Raw genomic sequence first — 16,519 nt, forward strand, 5'->3', positions numbered from 1 at the left:
AATTTCAGACACCCCTCTAACGCCACCACAGAGGGAACTGTCCCCTGCCTCACAAAATAGCTGCAGATTAAGCAGTAGCTCGGCTGAGCTGCAAAGTGAGACGCAGATGGAGGACTTCTGCACTCCAGATAACCCCATGCCTGAAAACTTTTTACATGTTTTGACTGAGGTAGAGGCTACCAACAAAGCAGCTTCAGAAATGTTCATAAAAAATATGGTGTGCCTTCTTGCAAAGACATTCCAAAAACAACTAGAGGGATATAATACAAACCTCCAAAACAATATAGACAGTCTGGGTCAGAGGGTGAATCACTTGGAGTCGAAAATGGAGGAGATAGTCCAGTCTCACAACAATTTGATAGACGAACATTATGCCTTAGAGAAAGAAGTTACCTTCCTAAAGTCAAGACTGATAGAACAAGAGGACAGGAGTAGGAGAAACAACCTTAAATTCAGAGGAATACCTGAGAATGTCAAGGACAGAGATCTTGATTCATATGTGCAAAAAATGCTCCATGCTATGCTCCCAGGTGCTTCCAAAGGAGACCTCTTAATAGAACGCATACACAGACTACCTAAGTCCAAATATGCCCCTGAAAGAGCTCCGCGGGATGTTATTGCATTCTTTCACTATTTTCTGACAAAGGAGGACATTTTGAGGAAGAGCAAGCAGTCACCCATCTTACCAAGACCATATGAGGGTATTAAGATCTTTGCAGACTTTTCAAAAGCCACGTTGCAAAAAAGGAGAGACTTTTTCCCTATCACTGCACACCTACGGGAGCACAGGGTGCTATACAGATGGGGCTTTCCTACAAAAATATTGGTCATGAAGGAAAACACTACTTTTGCCTTATCTAACATTGATAACTGTGATAGATTCTTTCAGGACCTTGGTATTCCTCCAATGAAGAACTCATCTTTATCCTACAATCAAGAGAGGAGCAACTCTTCACGACAGCCAAGACGTTTGTCACAGTCCTGGACCACACAAAAGAAAAGATAATGGACTTGGTAGGTGTTGACCCTGGCTCTTGGCCTGAACTTTCATCCCCAAACACTAACCGAGAGATTTCTCTTGGTATCATTTCTTTTGAGAAATTCACCTTCCTTGTTAACAAGTTTGTTTTGTTCTAGGTTATTCCAGGTTATAACATGTTTCTATTCACAGGCACACCAGGCACTGACAACAAATTTCTAGAGAAATACCACTCTTCTTGGATATATGTCCAGATGGACTATTCTATCTTATTGAGTTATTTAACACATTTCTTTCTTTTTGATATATTATGGAGTTGAAAATCCTATCATTTAATGTAAATGGGCTTAATAGTCCCTTTAAAAGGTATGCTCTGTGGAAGGAGATCAAAAGATTGAAAGCAAATGTTGCTATGATACAGGAAACCCACCTCCTGGAAACTGATAATAACAGATTTAAAAACAAAGATTATCCTCAGATTTTCTTCTCCAACAACGAGGGAGGGAAAAAAGCTGGGGTGGCCATTGCCTTCCACAGAGACCTACCAGTGGTTATTTCAGATGTTTATAAAGACAATAAAGGCAGATATTTAATCATCAATTTTACCTTGGAGGGAATGGAATACACTGTGGTTAATGTATACGCCCCTAATGTGAGACAAATTAGCTTTCTCAATAAAGTCAAAAGAAAATTATCCAAATTTAGCAAGGGACAAATCATATGGGGGGGAGACTTTAATTGTATTGTTGACCCAAGCACTGATTGCTCATCCTCTGCTCCATACTACAGAAGTGTGAATTTGGGGAAGTGGCTGAGCAATGCTAACCTGCACGACAGTTGTAAAATATTGAACCCTAATTCTAGAGAATACACCAGATTCTGCCCACACAACAGATCTTATACCAAAATAGATCATATATTTACCAGCTTTTCCTTACTAGATTCGTATATAGATTTCCAAACTGGCCCCATCACATGGTCGGACCATGCTCCAATTCTATTAACATTACAGGTTTCCTCTTCGACTCAAAGACACTACAATTGGAGATATAGCAAATTTGTAGTAGACTCCCCAGATAATATAGCAACAATAAAAAACACTATAATGAATTATTTTAAAGAAAATGACTCCCAGGAAATCTCCCCTGAAACCTTATGGTTAGCACATAAATGTGTCATTAGAGGCCACTTAATTCAGATGGCCTCAAGACAAAAGAGGGAAAGAGAGAGCAAACAGAGGCTGTTACTAGAACAAATCAAAAAACTTGAAGACCAGGCCAAAGTGGAAAAATCTTTTACTAAATACAAGGAGTTATACTCCCTTAGATTGGAATTTAGAAATCTTCTCATAAATATTTACGAAAAAAAGACTCTGTTTAACAGGGCAGGGTTCTACATAAATAACAACAAAAACTCAAAAACTATGGCAAATAGATTCAAACCCATAAATAAAAAGCATTTAATTAAAAAACTTTCCCAGAACTCAGTGAATATAGAAAAGCCAAGGGACATAGCTTTGGCTTTTGACAAATACTACTCAAACCTTTACAATATAGGGAAAAATGGGACTTATCCCCCTCCTACAGAGGAGATGATAGATAATTTCCTGGGAGGAGTAGAGTTGAGATCTCTGTCTTCTGAGCAAAGGGAAATGCTTGGTGCACCCTTCTCTGAGGGAGAGGTCTCTCTGGCAATAAAAAATCTCAAATGTAATAAGGCTCCTGGTCCAGACGGATTCCCTGTGGAATATTATAAAACATTTCAGGAAAATCTGGTCCCCTATTTAACAAACACCCTAAATTTTATAAAATCAAAAGGAACATGTAGTGCAGATATGCTGAGAGCCACCATAGTGGTAATCCCCAAACCGGACAAAGATCCCACCAAGATAGAAAACTATAGACCCATATCCCTCCTGAATGCAGACATCAAGGTCTATGCAAAAATACTGGCAGAAAGGGTGCAGGATGTTATTCAATATCTCATACATCCCGATCAAGTGGGTTTTGTAAAATTTAGACAGACTTCTGACAGTTCAAGAAGTGTCTTGCACCATATACACTTTTGTAACAAGAAAAAAATTCCCAGTCTGTTTGTGGCCCTTGATGCGGAGAAAGCTTTTGACCGCATCAATTGGACATATGCATTCGCAGTATTAAAGAAGATGGGTTTTGGTGAGGAGATGTTGAAAAGTGTTCAGGCTCTGTACTCCCAACCGTCTGCCTCTGTGCTGGTCAATAGCACGATGTCAGGGAAATTTGACATAACAAACGGAACAAGACAGGGATGCCCTCTGTCCCCAATTATTTTTATCCTGAGTCTGGAACCACTGGCTCAAAGGATAAGGGACTCGAGTGAGGTGAGGGGAGTACGGTTGGGAGATGTAGAGCATAAAATAAATTTATATGCAGACGATATCATACTCACACTGACAGATCCTGTTGAGTCGTTGAAGGCGACTTGGGACATCATAGAGTTGTTTGGTTCAATATCATATTATAAACTCAATGTAAAAAAGACTAACGTTTTGTCACTATTTATTTCAGCCCCTATAAAACAGCAATTACAAGATAAGTACCCTTTTACTTGGGACTGCACTAAAATCCCATATCTAGGAATTTGGCTCACAAGCGACCTCACACACACAAGTGAGGTAAACATAGATAGCCTTTTGAAATCCCTTGACACTAAGTTGGGAGAATTGTCAAAAACCCCAGCCACTTGGTTGGGAAGAATAGTACTATATAAGATGTTCTGCCTCCCAAAGGTGTTGTTTTTGTACAGGAATGTCCCTCTGCCTTTATCAATGCAACACATACAAAAATTAACTCATCAAATGAACAGATTTATTTGGAATAATAAAAAGCCTAGGGTAAAGAAACACACACTACTTAAATCTAGAGAAAATGGGGGGATAGCCCTTCCAGACTTGGAGGCGTATTACTTTGCCACCACAACTGAATTGACAAAAATGTGGCTCACAGAACAGACAGAATTGGGATGGCCAAAAATTGAAAGAGATTTAATGCCTAATAAAGAACCGACACTTTATGTTTCCTATTTTCTTCTGCACAGAGGAGAGATTGGAGACATAGAAAACCCAATACTCAGAGCCTCTGTGCAGAGCTGGTCACATATGTGCAGGAGAAGGTTTAATGTCTCCCCTGTTTCAACCAAAAGACTGAGACTTCACTTTTTGGCACCTGTCAAGGTTTCTTTGAGACCCATGTTTGATAACTGGAAAACATTCCCCATTGCTTATGTGGATGATTTATTGGACAATAATAAAGTCATGCCTTTTGAGTTGGTCAAGGCTAAATTTAAAATCCCTAATACGGAATATATGAAATACCTCATACTCAAAGAGGAATATAACAAATTTAAGAGATATTTCTGCAAGATAGTTTTGGTCAACCATACCATTTATAATTTCCTAACCAGCACAACCCCCAGGCACAAGAGCTCTCTTAAACCCCTGTATAACTTCCTGACCGGCAAATACACCTTTTCTAAGGGTGGATGCTTTGAAAAATGGGAGACTACTCTGCAGAAGCAGATTTGTGCCCCACAGTGGACATTGTCTTTTAAGACTGCAGTGAGGTCTACAAATTGCATGAACATTTTGGAAACACATTACAAACTAGTCCACAGATATTACTTGACCCCAAACAGGATTAAACATTTTGGGGAAGGGGGATCTGATCTGTGTTGGCGGGGATGCGGGTCTCAGGCTGACTTACTCCATATTTTCTGGGGATGCCCGGTACTGAAACCATACTGGCTTAAGGTCTCCAATTTGATTTCGATCATATGCAACTGGCGTGTTCAGTTGCACCCTGCCTTGGCCTTACTACTCATAGATATTTGCAGATTCAAAACAACAAAGTATTTGGTTGCCCACATACTCATGTCTGCAATATACCTTATAGCGAAAGGTTGGAACAACAAGCAACCTCCGAACATTGCCACATTGATCATGTTGGTGGACAAACATTGTGTTTATGAAAAAATTCATTATATTAACAATATGTCAATAAAGTTATTTGACGACAGATGGCATAGATGGTTGAAACTCAAATCTAAGATAGAAGAAGAATTTATATCTTGATATCTTGATTTTTGCTCTTTTTGTGTGCCAAAATTTCACATGTATTTGGTGTTTGCCTGTACTGTTGTAATTGTTTTTCAAATCTATTTCAATTAATGTTAATTGTACATACTTTAAATGATGATATGATGTTCAGATACCATATGATGATGTCCTGATGTACATTATCTTGACTCTATTCGAACATGATATATATGAGGTATGTTTATACATTCCTATTATTTTGAAAACTCAATAAAAATATTGTTTAAGAAAATTCAAAACATTCATTATTCAATAGAGCCCAATAGCAAAAACCAGCGTTTTGAATGAAGAATCACATTTCTTGGTAGAATCATGCAGGATTGAAATTTTTGATGGTTTTTTACTCCTCTCAACAGCCCAAACAAGTTTCTAAAAGGATGAGTTTGCAACTACTTTACTTTTGGAGAAAATTCAAAACATTCATTATTCAATAGGGCCCAAACTATCAAAAACCAGCGGTTTGAATGAACACACATTTCTTGGTAGAATCATGCAGGACTGAAATTTTTGATGTTTTTCTACTCCTCTCATGAGCCCAAACAAGTCTCTAAAAGCATGAGTTTGCAACTACTTTACTTTTGGAGAAAATTCAAAACATTCATTACTCAAAAGAGCCCAATAGCAAAAACCAGCGTTTTGAATGAAGAATCACATTTCTTGGTAGAATCATGCAGGATTGAAATTTTTGATGGTTTTTTACTCCTTTCAACAGCCCAAACAAGTTTCTAAAAGGATGAGTTTGCAACTACTTTACTTTTGGAGAAAATTCAAAACATTCATTATTCAATAGGGCCCAAACTATCAAAAACCAGCGGTTTCAATGAACACACATTTCTTGGTAGAATCATGCAGGACTGAAATTTTTGATGTTTTTCTACTCCTCTCATGAGCCCAAACAAGTCTCTAAAAGCATGAGTTTGCAACTACTTTACTTTTGGAGAAAATTCAAAACATTCATTATTCAATAGAGCCCAATAGCAAAAATCAGGTTTTGAATGAAGAATCACATTTCTTGGTAGAATCATGCAGGATTGAAATTTTTGATGGTTTTTTACTCCTCTCAACAGCCCAAACAAGTTTCTAAAAGGATGAGTTTGCAACTACTTTACTTTTGGAGAAAATTCAAAACATTCATTATTCAATAGGGCCCAAACTATCAAAAACCAGCGGTTTGAATGAACACACATTTCTTGGTAGAATCATGCAGGACTGAAATTTTTGATGTTTTTCTACTCCTCTCATGAGCCCAAACAAGTCTCTAAAAGCATGAGTTTGCAACAACTTTACTTTTGGAGAAAATTCAAAACATTCATTATTCAATAGAGCCCAATAGCAAAAATCAGGTTTTGAATGAAGAATCACATTTCTTGGTAAAATCATGCAGGATTGAAATTTTTGATGGTTTTTTACTCCTCTCAACAGCCCAAACAAGTTTCAAAAAGGATGAGTTTGCAACTACTTTACTTTTGGAGAAAATTCAAAACATTCATTATTCAATAGGGCCCAAACTATCAAAAACCAGCGGTTTCAATGAACACACATTTCTTGGTAGAATCATGCAGGACTGAAATTTTTGATGTTTTTCTACTCCTCTCATGAGCCCAAACAAGTCTCTAAAAGCATGAGTTTGCAACTACTTTACTTTTGGAGAAAATTCAAAACATTCATTACTCAAAAGAGCCCAATAGCAAAAACCAGCGTTTTGAATGAAGAATCACATTTCTTGGTAGAATCATGCAGGATTGAAATTTTTGATGGTTTTTTACTCCTCTCAACAGCCCAAACAAGTTTCTAAAAGGATGAGTTTGCAACTACTTTACTTTTGGAGAAAATTCAAAACATTCATTATTCAATAGGGCCCAAACTATCAAAAACCAGCGGTTTCAATGAACACACATTTCTTGGTAGAATCATGCAGGACTGAAATTTTTGATGTTTTTCTACTCCTCTCATGAGCCCAAACAACTCTCTAAAAGCATGAGTTTGCAACTACTTTACTTTTGGAGAAAATTCAAAACATTCATTATTCAATAGAGCCCAATAGCAAAAATCAGGTTTTGAATGAAGAATCACATTTCTTGGTTGAATCATGCAGGATTGAAATTTTTGATGGTTTTTTACTCCTCTCAACAGCCCAAACAAGTTTCTAAAAGGATGAGTTTGCAACTACTTTACTTTTGGAGAAAATTCAAAACATTCATTATTCAATAGGGCCCAAACTATCAAAAACCAGCGGTTTCAATGAACACACATTTCTTGGTAGAATCATGCAGGACTGAAATTTTTGATGTTTTTCTACTCCTCTCATGAGCCCAAACAAGTCTCTAAAAGCATGAGTTTGCAACTACTTTACTTTTGGAGAAAATTCAAAACATTCATTATTCAATAGAGCCCAATAGCAAAAATCAGGTTTTGAATGAAGAATCACATTTCTTGGTAAAATCATGCAGGATTGAAATTTTTGATGGTTTTTTACTCCTCTCAACAGCCCAAACAAGTTTCAAAAAGGATGAGTTTGCAACTACTTTACTTTTGGAGAAAATTCAAAACATTCATTATTCAATAGGGCCCAAACTATCAAAAACCAGCGGTTTCAATGAACACACATTTCTTGGTAGAATCATGCAGGACTGAAATTTTTGATGTTTTTCTACTCTCATGAGCCCAAACAAGTCTCTAAAAGCATGAGTTTGCAACTACTTTACTTTTGGAGAAAATTCAAAACATGCATTATTCAATAGGGCCCAAACTATCAAAAACCAGCGGTTTCAATGAACACACATTTCTTGGTAGAATCATGCAGGACTGAAATTTTTGATGTTTTTCTACTCCTCTCATGAGCCCAAACAAGTCTCTAAAAGCATGAGTTTGCAACTACTTTACTTTTGGAGAAAATTCAAAACATTCACTATTCAATAGAGCCCAATAGCAAAAATCAGGTTTTCAATGAAGAATCACATTTCTTGGTAAAATCATGCAGGATTGAAATTTTTGATGGTTTTTTACTCCTCTCAACAGCCCAAACAAGTTTCTAAAAGGATGAGTTTGCAACTACTTTACTTTTGGAGAAAATTCAAAACATTCATTATTCAATAGGGCCCAAACTATCAAAAACCAGCGGTTTGAATGAACACACATTTCTTGGTAGAATCATGCAGGACTGAAATTTTTGATGTTTTTCTACTCCTCTCATGAGCCCAAACAAGTCTCTAAAAGCATGAGTTTGCAACTACTTTACTTTTGGAGAAAATTCAAAACATTCATTACTCAAAAGAGCCCAATAGCAAAAACCAGCGTTTTGAATGAAGAATCACATTTCTTGGTAGAATCATGCAGGATTGAAATTTTTGATGGATTTTTACTCCTCTCAACAGCCCAAACAAGTTTCTAAAAGGATGAGTTTGCAACTACTTTACTTTTGGAGAAAATTCAAAACATTCATTATTCAATAGAGCCCAATAGCAAAAATCAGGTTTTGAATGAAGAATCACATTTCTTGGTAGAATCATGCAGGATTGAAATTTTTGATGGTTTTTTACTCCTCTCAACAGCCCAAACAAGTTTCTAAAAGGATGAGTTTGCAACTACTTTACTTTTGGAGAAAATTCAAAACATTCATTATTCAATAGGGCCCAAACTATCAAAAACCAGCGGTTTGAATGAACACACATTTCTTGGTAGAATCATGCAGGACTGAAATTTTTGATGTTTTTCTACTCCTCTCATGAGCCCAAACAAGTCTCTAAAAGCATGAGTTTGCAACTACTTTACTTTTGGAGAAAATTCAAAACATTCATTATTCAATAGAGCCCAATAGCAAAAATCAGGTTTTGAATGAAGAATCACATTTCTTGGTAGAATCATGCAGGATTGAAATTTTTGATGGTCTTTTACTCCTCTCAACAGCCCAAACAAGTTTCTAAAAGGATGAGTTTGCAACTACTTTACTTTTGGAGAAAATTCAAAACATTCATTATTCAATAGGGCCCAAACTATCAAAAACCAGCGGTTTCAATGAACACACAGTTCTTGGTTGAATCATGCAGGACTGAAATTTTTGATGTTTTTCTACTCCTCTCATGAGCCCAAACAAGTCTCTAAAAGCATGAGTTTGCAACTACTTTACTTTTGGAGAAAATTCAAAACATTCATTATTCAATAGAGCCCAATAGCAAAAATCAGGTTTTGAATGAAGAATCACATTTCTTGGTAGAATCATGCAGGATTGAAATTTTTGATGGTTTTTTATTCCTCTCAACAGCCCAAACAAGTTTCTAAAAGGATGAGTTTGCAACTACTTTACTTTTGGAGAAAATTCAAAACATTCATTATTCAATAGGGCCCAAACTATCAAAAACCAGCGGTTTCAATGAACACACATTTCTTGGTAGAATCATGCAGGACTGAAATTTTTGATGTTTTTCTACTTCTCTCATGAGCCCAAACAAGTCTCTAAAAGCATGAGTTTGCAACTACTTTACTTTTGGAGAAAATTCAAAACATTCATTATTCAATAGAGCCCAATAGCAAAAATCAGGTTTTGAATGAAGAATCACATTTCTTGGTAGAATCATGCAGGATTGAAATTTTTGATGGTCTTTTACTCCTCTCAACAGCCCAAACAAGTTTCTAAAAGGATGAGTTTGCAACTACTTTACTTTTGGAGAAAATTCAAAACATTCATTATTCAATAGGGCCCAAACTATCAAAAACCAGCGGTTTCAATGAACACACAGTTCTTGGTAGAATCATGCAGGACTGAAATTTTTGATGTTTTTCTACTCCTCTCATGAGCCCAAACAAGTCTCTAAAAGCATGAGTTTGCAACTACTTTACTTTTGGAGAATATTCAAAACATTCATTATTCAATAGAGCCCAATAGCAAAAATCAGGTTTTGAATGAAGAATCACATTTCTTGGTAAAATCATGCAGGATTGAAATTTTTGATGGTTTTTTACTCCTCTCAACAGCCCAAACAAGTTTCTAAAAGGATGAGTTTGCAACTACTTTACTTTTGGAGAAAATTCAAAACATTCATTATTCAATAGGGCCCAAACTATCAAAAACCAGCGGTTTCAATGAACACACATTTCTTGGTAGAATCATGCAGGACTGAAATTTTTGATGTTTTTCTACTCCTCTCATGAGCCCAAACAAGTCTCTAAAAGCATGAGTTTGCAACTACTTTACTTTTGGAGAAAATTCAAAACATTCACTATTCAATAGAGCCCAATAGCAAAAATCAGGTTTTGAATGAAGAATCACATTTCTTGGTAAAATCATGCAGGATTGAAATTTTTGATGGTTTTTTACTCCTCTCAACAGCCCAAACAAGTTTCTAAAAGGATGAGTTTGCAACTACTTTACTTCTGGAGAAAATTGAAAACATTCATTATTCAATAGGGCCCAAACTATCAAAAACCAGCGGTTTCAATGAACACACATTTCTTGGTAGAATCATGCAGGACTGAAATTTTTGATGTTTTTCTACTCCTCTCATGAGCCCAAACAAGTCTCTAAAAGCATGAGTTTGCAACTACTTTACTTTTGGAGAAAATTCAAAACATTCATTATTCAATAGAGCCCAATAGCAAAAACCAGCGTTTTGAATGAAGAATCACATTTCTTGGTAGAATCATGCAGGATTGAAATTTTTGATGGTTTTTTACTACTCTCAACAGACCAAACAAGTTTCTAAAAGGATGAGTTTGCAACTACTTTACTTTTGGAGAAAATTCAAAACATTCATTATTCAATAGGGCCCAAACTATCAAAAACCAGCGGTTTCAATGAACACACATTTCTTGGTAGAATCGTGCAGGACTGAAATTTTTGATGTTTTTCTACTCTCATGAGCCCAAACAAGTCTCTAAAAGGATGAGTTTGCAACTACTTTACTTTTGGAGAAAATTCAAAACATTAATTATTCAATAGAGCCCAATAGCAAAAACCAGCGTTTTGAATGAAGAATCACATTTCTTGGTAGAATCATGCAGGATTGAAATTTTTGATGGTTTTTTACTCCTCTCAACAGCCCAAACAAGTTTCTAAAAGGATGAGTTTGCAACTACTTTACTTTTGGAGAAAATTCAAAACATTCATTATTCAATAGGGCCCAAACTATCAAAAACCAGCGGTTTGAATGAACACACATTTCTTGGTAGAATCATGCAGGACTGAAATTTTTGATGTTTTTCTACTCCTCTCATGAGCCCAAACAAGTCTCTAAAAGCATGAGTTTGCAACTACTTTACTTTTGGAGAAAATTCAAAACATTCATTATTCAATAGAGCCCAATAGCAAAAATCAGGTTTTGAATGAAGAATCACATTTCTTGGTAGAATCATGCAGGATTGAAATTTTTGATGGTCTTTTACTCCTCTCAACAGCCCAAACAAGTTTCTAAAAGGATGAGTTTGCAACTACTTTACTTTTGGAGAAAATTCAAAACATTCATTATTCAATAGGGCCCAAACTATCAAAAACCAGCGGTTTCAATGAACACACAGTTCTTGGTAGAATCATGCAGGACTGAAATTTTTGATGTTTTTCTACTCCTCTCATGAGCCCAAACAAGTCTCTAAAAGCATGAGTTTGCAACTTCTTTACTTTTGGAGAAAATTCAAAACATTCATTATTCAATAGAGCCCAATAGCAAAAACCAGCGTTTTGAATGAAGAATCACATTTCTTGGTAGAATCATGCAGGATTGAAATTTTTGATGGTTTTTTACTACTCTCAACAGCCCAAACAAGTTTCTAAAAGGATGAGTTTGCAACTACTTTACTTTTGGAGAAAATTCAAAACATTCATTATTCAATAGGGCCCAAACTATCAAAAACCAGCGGTTTCAATGAACACACATTTCTTGGTAGAATCGTGCAGGACTGAAATTTTTGATGTTTTTCTACTCTCATGAGCCCAAACAAGTCTCTAAAAGGATGAGTTTGCAACTACTTTACTTTTGGAGAAAATTCAAAACATTAATTATTCAATAGAGCCCAATAGCAAAAACCAGCGTTTTGAATGAAGAATCACATTTCTTGGTAGAATCATGCAGGATTGAAATTTTTGATGGTTTTTTACTCCTCTCAACAGCCCAAACAAGTTTCTAAAAGGATGAGTTTGCAACTACTTTACTTTTGAAGAAAATTCAAAACATTCATTATTCAATAGGGCCCAAACTATCAAAAACCAGCGGTTTGAATGAACACACATTTCTTGGTAGAATCATGCAGGACTGAAATTTTTGATGTTTTTCTACTCCTCTCATGAGCCCAAACAAGTCTCTAAAAGCATGAGTTTGCAACTACTTTACTTTTGGAGAAAATTCAAAACATTCATTATTCAATAGAGCCCAATAGCAAAAATCAGGTTTTGAATGAAGAATCACATTTCTTGGTAAAATCATGCAGGATTGAAATTTTTGATGGTTTTTTACTCCTCTCAACAGCCCAAACAAGTTTCTAAAAGGATGAGTTTGCAACTACTTTACTATTGGAGAAAATTCAAAACATTCATTATTCAATAGGGCCCAAACTATCAAAAACCAGCGGTTTCAATGAACACACATTTCTTGGTAGAATCATGCAGGACTGAAATTTTTGATGTTTTTCTACTCCTCTCATGAGCCCAAACAAGTCTCTAAAAGCATGAGTTTGCAACTACTTTACTTTTGGAGAAAATTCAAAACATTCATTATTCAATAGAGCCCAATAGCAAAAATCAGGTTTTGAATGAAGAATCACATTTCTTGGTAAAATCATGCAGGATTGAAATTTTTGATGGTTTTTTACTCCTCTCAACAGCCCAAACAAGTTTCTAAAAGGATGAGTTTGCAACTACTTTACTTTTGGAGAAAATTCAAAACATTCATTATTCAATAGGGCCCAAACTATCAAAAACCAGCGGTTTGAATGAACACACATTTCTTGGTAGAATCATGCAGGACTGAAATTTTTGATGTTTTTCTACTCCTCTCATGAGCCCAAACAAGTCTCTAAAAGCATGAGTTTGCAACTACTTTACTTTTGGAGAAAATTCAAAACATTCATTATTCAATAGAGCCCAATAGCAAAAATCAGGTTTTGAATGAAGAATCACATTTCTTGGTAAAATCATGCAGGATTGAAATTTTTGATGGTTTTTAACTCCTCTCAACAGCCCAAACAAGTTTCTAAAAGGATGAGTTTGCAACTACTTTACTATTGGAGAAAATTCAAAACATTCATTATTCAATAGGGCCCAAACTATCAAAAACCAGCGGTTTCAATGAACACACATTTCTTGGTAGAATCATGCAGGACTGAAATTTTTGATGTTTTTCTACTCCTCTCATGAGCCCAAACAAGTCTCTAAAAGCATGAGTTTGCAACTACTTTACTTTTGGAGAAAATTCAAAACATTCATTATTCAATAGAGCCCAATAGCAAAAATCAGGTTTTGAATGAAGAATCACATTTTTTGGTAAAATCATGCAGGATTGAAATTTTTGATGGTTTTTTACTCCTTTCAACAGCCCAAACAAGTTTCTAAAAGGATGAGTTTGCAACTACTTTACTTTTGGAGAAAATTCAAAACATTCATTATTCAATAGGGCCCAAACTATCAAAAACCAGCGGTTTGAATGAACACACATTTCTTGGTAGAATCATGCAGGACTGAAATTTTTGATGTTTTTCTACTCCTCTCATGAGCCCAAACAAGTCTCTAAAAGCATGAGTTTGCAACTACTTTACTTTTGGAGAAAATTCAAAACATTCATTACTCAAAAGAGCCCAATAGCAAAAACCAGCGTTTTGAATGAAGAATCACATTTCTTGGTAGAATCATGCAGGATTGAAATTTTTGATGGTTTTTTACTCCTCTCAACAGCCCAAACAAGTTTCTAAAAGGATGAGTTTGCAACTACTTTACTTTTGGAGAAAATTGAAAACATTCATTATTCAATAGAGCCCAATAGCAAAAATCAGGTTTTGAATGAAGAATCACATTTCTTGGTAGAATCATGCAGGATTGAAATTTTTGATGGTTTTTTACTCCTCTCAACAGCCCAAACAAGTTTCTACAAGGATGAGTTTGCAACTACTTTACTTTTGGAGAAAATTCAAAACATTCATTATTCAATAGAGCCCAATAGCAAAAATCAGGTTTTGAATGAAGAATCACATTTCTTGGTAAAATCATGCAGGATTGAAATTTTTGATGGTTTTTTACTCCTCTCAACAGCCCAAACAAGTTTCTAAAAGGATGAGTTTGCAACTACTTTACTTTTGGAGAAAATTCAAAACATTCATTATTCAATAGGGCCCAAACTATCAAAAACCAGCGGTTTCAATGAACACACATTTCTTGGTAGAATCATGCAGGACTGAAATTTTTGATGTTTTTCTACTCCTCTCATGAGCCCAAACAAGTCTCTAAAAGCATGAGTTTGCAACTACTTTACTTTTGGAGAAAATTCAAAACATTCATTATTCAATAGAGCCCAATAGCAAAAATCAGGTTTTGAATGAAGAATCACATTTCTTGGTAGAATCATGCAGGATTGAAATTTTTGATGGTTTTTTACTCCTCTCAACAGCCCAAACAAGTTTCTAAAAGGATGAGTTTGTAACTACTTTACTTTTGGAGAAAATTCAAAACATTCATTATTCAATAGGGCCCAAACTATCAAAAACCAGCGGTTTCAATGAACACACATTTCTTGGTAGAATCATGCAGGACTGAAATTTTTGATGTTTTTCTACTCCTCTCATGAGCCCAAACAAGTCTCTAAAAGCATGAGTTTGCAACTACGTTACTTTTGGAGAAAATTCAAAACATTCACTATTCAATAGAGCCCAATAGCAAAAATCAGGTTTTGAATGAAGAATCACATTTCTTGGTAAAATCATGCAGGATTGAAATTTTTGATGGTTTTTTACTCCTCTCAACAGCCCAAACAAGTTTCTAAAAGGATGAGTTTGCAACTACTTTACTTCTGGAGAAAATTGAAAACATTCATTATTCAATAGGGCCCAAACTATCAAAAACCAGCGGTTTCAATGAACACACATTTCTTGGTAGAATCATGCAGGACTGAAATTTTTGATGTTTTTCTACTCCTCTCATGAGCCCAAACAAGTCTCTAAAAGCATGAGTTTGCAACTACTTTACTTTTGGAGAAAATTCAAAACATTCATTATTCAATAGAGCCCAATAGCAAAAACCAGCGTTTTGAATGAAGAATCACATTTCTTGGTAGAATCATGCAGGATTGAAATTTTTGATGGTTTTTTACTCCTCTCAACAGCCCAAACAAGTTTCTAAAAGGATGAGTTTGCAACTGGAGAAAATTCAAAACATTCATTATTCAATAGGGCCCAAACTATCAAAAACCAGCGGTTTGAATAAACACACATTTCTTGGTAGAATCATGCAGGACTGAAATTTTTGATGTTTTTCTACTCCTCTCATGAGCCCAAACAAGTCTCTAAAAGCATGAGTTTGCAACTACTTTACTTTTGGAGAAAATTCAAAACATTCATTATTCAATAGAGCCCAATAGCAAAAATCAGGTTTTGAATGAAGAATCACATTTCTTGGTAGAATCATGCAGGATTGAAATTTTTGATGGTCTTTTACTCCTCTCAACAGCCCAAACAAGTTTCTAAAAGGATGAGTTTGCAACTACTTTACTTTTGGAGAAAATTCAAAACACTCATTATTCAATAGGGCCCAAACTATCAAAAACCAGCGGTTTCAATGAACACACAGTTCTTGGTAGAATCATGCAGGACTGAAATTTTTGATGTTTTTCTACTCCTCTCATGAGCCCAAACAAGTCTCTAAAAGCATGAGTTTGCAACTACTTTTGGAGAATATTCAAAACATTCATTATTCAATAGAGCCCAATAGCAAAAATCAGGTTTTGAATGAAGAATCACATTTCTTGGTAAAATCATGCAGGATTGAAATTTTTGATGGTTTTTTACTCCTCTCAACAGCCCAAACAAGTTTCTAAAAGGATGAGTTTGCAGCTACTTTACTTTTGGAGAAAATTCAAAACATTCATTATTCAATAGGGCCCAAACTATCAAAAACCAGCGGTTTCAATGAACACACATTTCTTGGTAGAATCATGCAGGACTGAAATTTTTGATGTTTTTCTACTCCTCTCATGAGCCCAAACAAGTCTCTAAAAGCATGAGTTTGCAACTACTTTACTTTTGGAGAAAATTCAAAACATTCACTATTCAATAGAGCCCAATAGCAAAAATCAGGTTTTGAATGAAGAATCACATTTCTTGGTAAAATCATGCAGGATTGAAATTTTTGATGGTTTTTTACTCCTCTCAACAGCCCAAACAAGTTTCTAAAAGGATGAGTTTGCAACTACTTTACTTCTGGAGAAAATTGAAAACAT

This window comes from Dendrobates tinctorius, unplaced genomic scaffold, assembly GCF_039654945.1.
Source record: "Dendrobates tinctorius isolate UK_male_01 unplaced genomic scaffold, ASM3965494v1 ptg000012l, whole genome shotgun sequence".
Classification (NCBI taxonomy): Eukaryota; Metazoa; Chordata; class Amphibia; order Anura; family Dendrobatidae; genus Dendrobates; species Dendrobates tinctorius.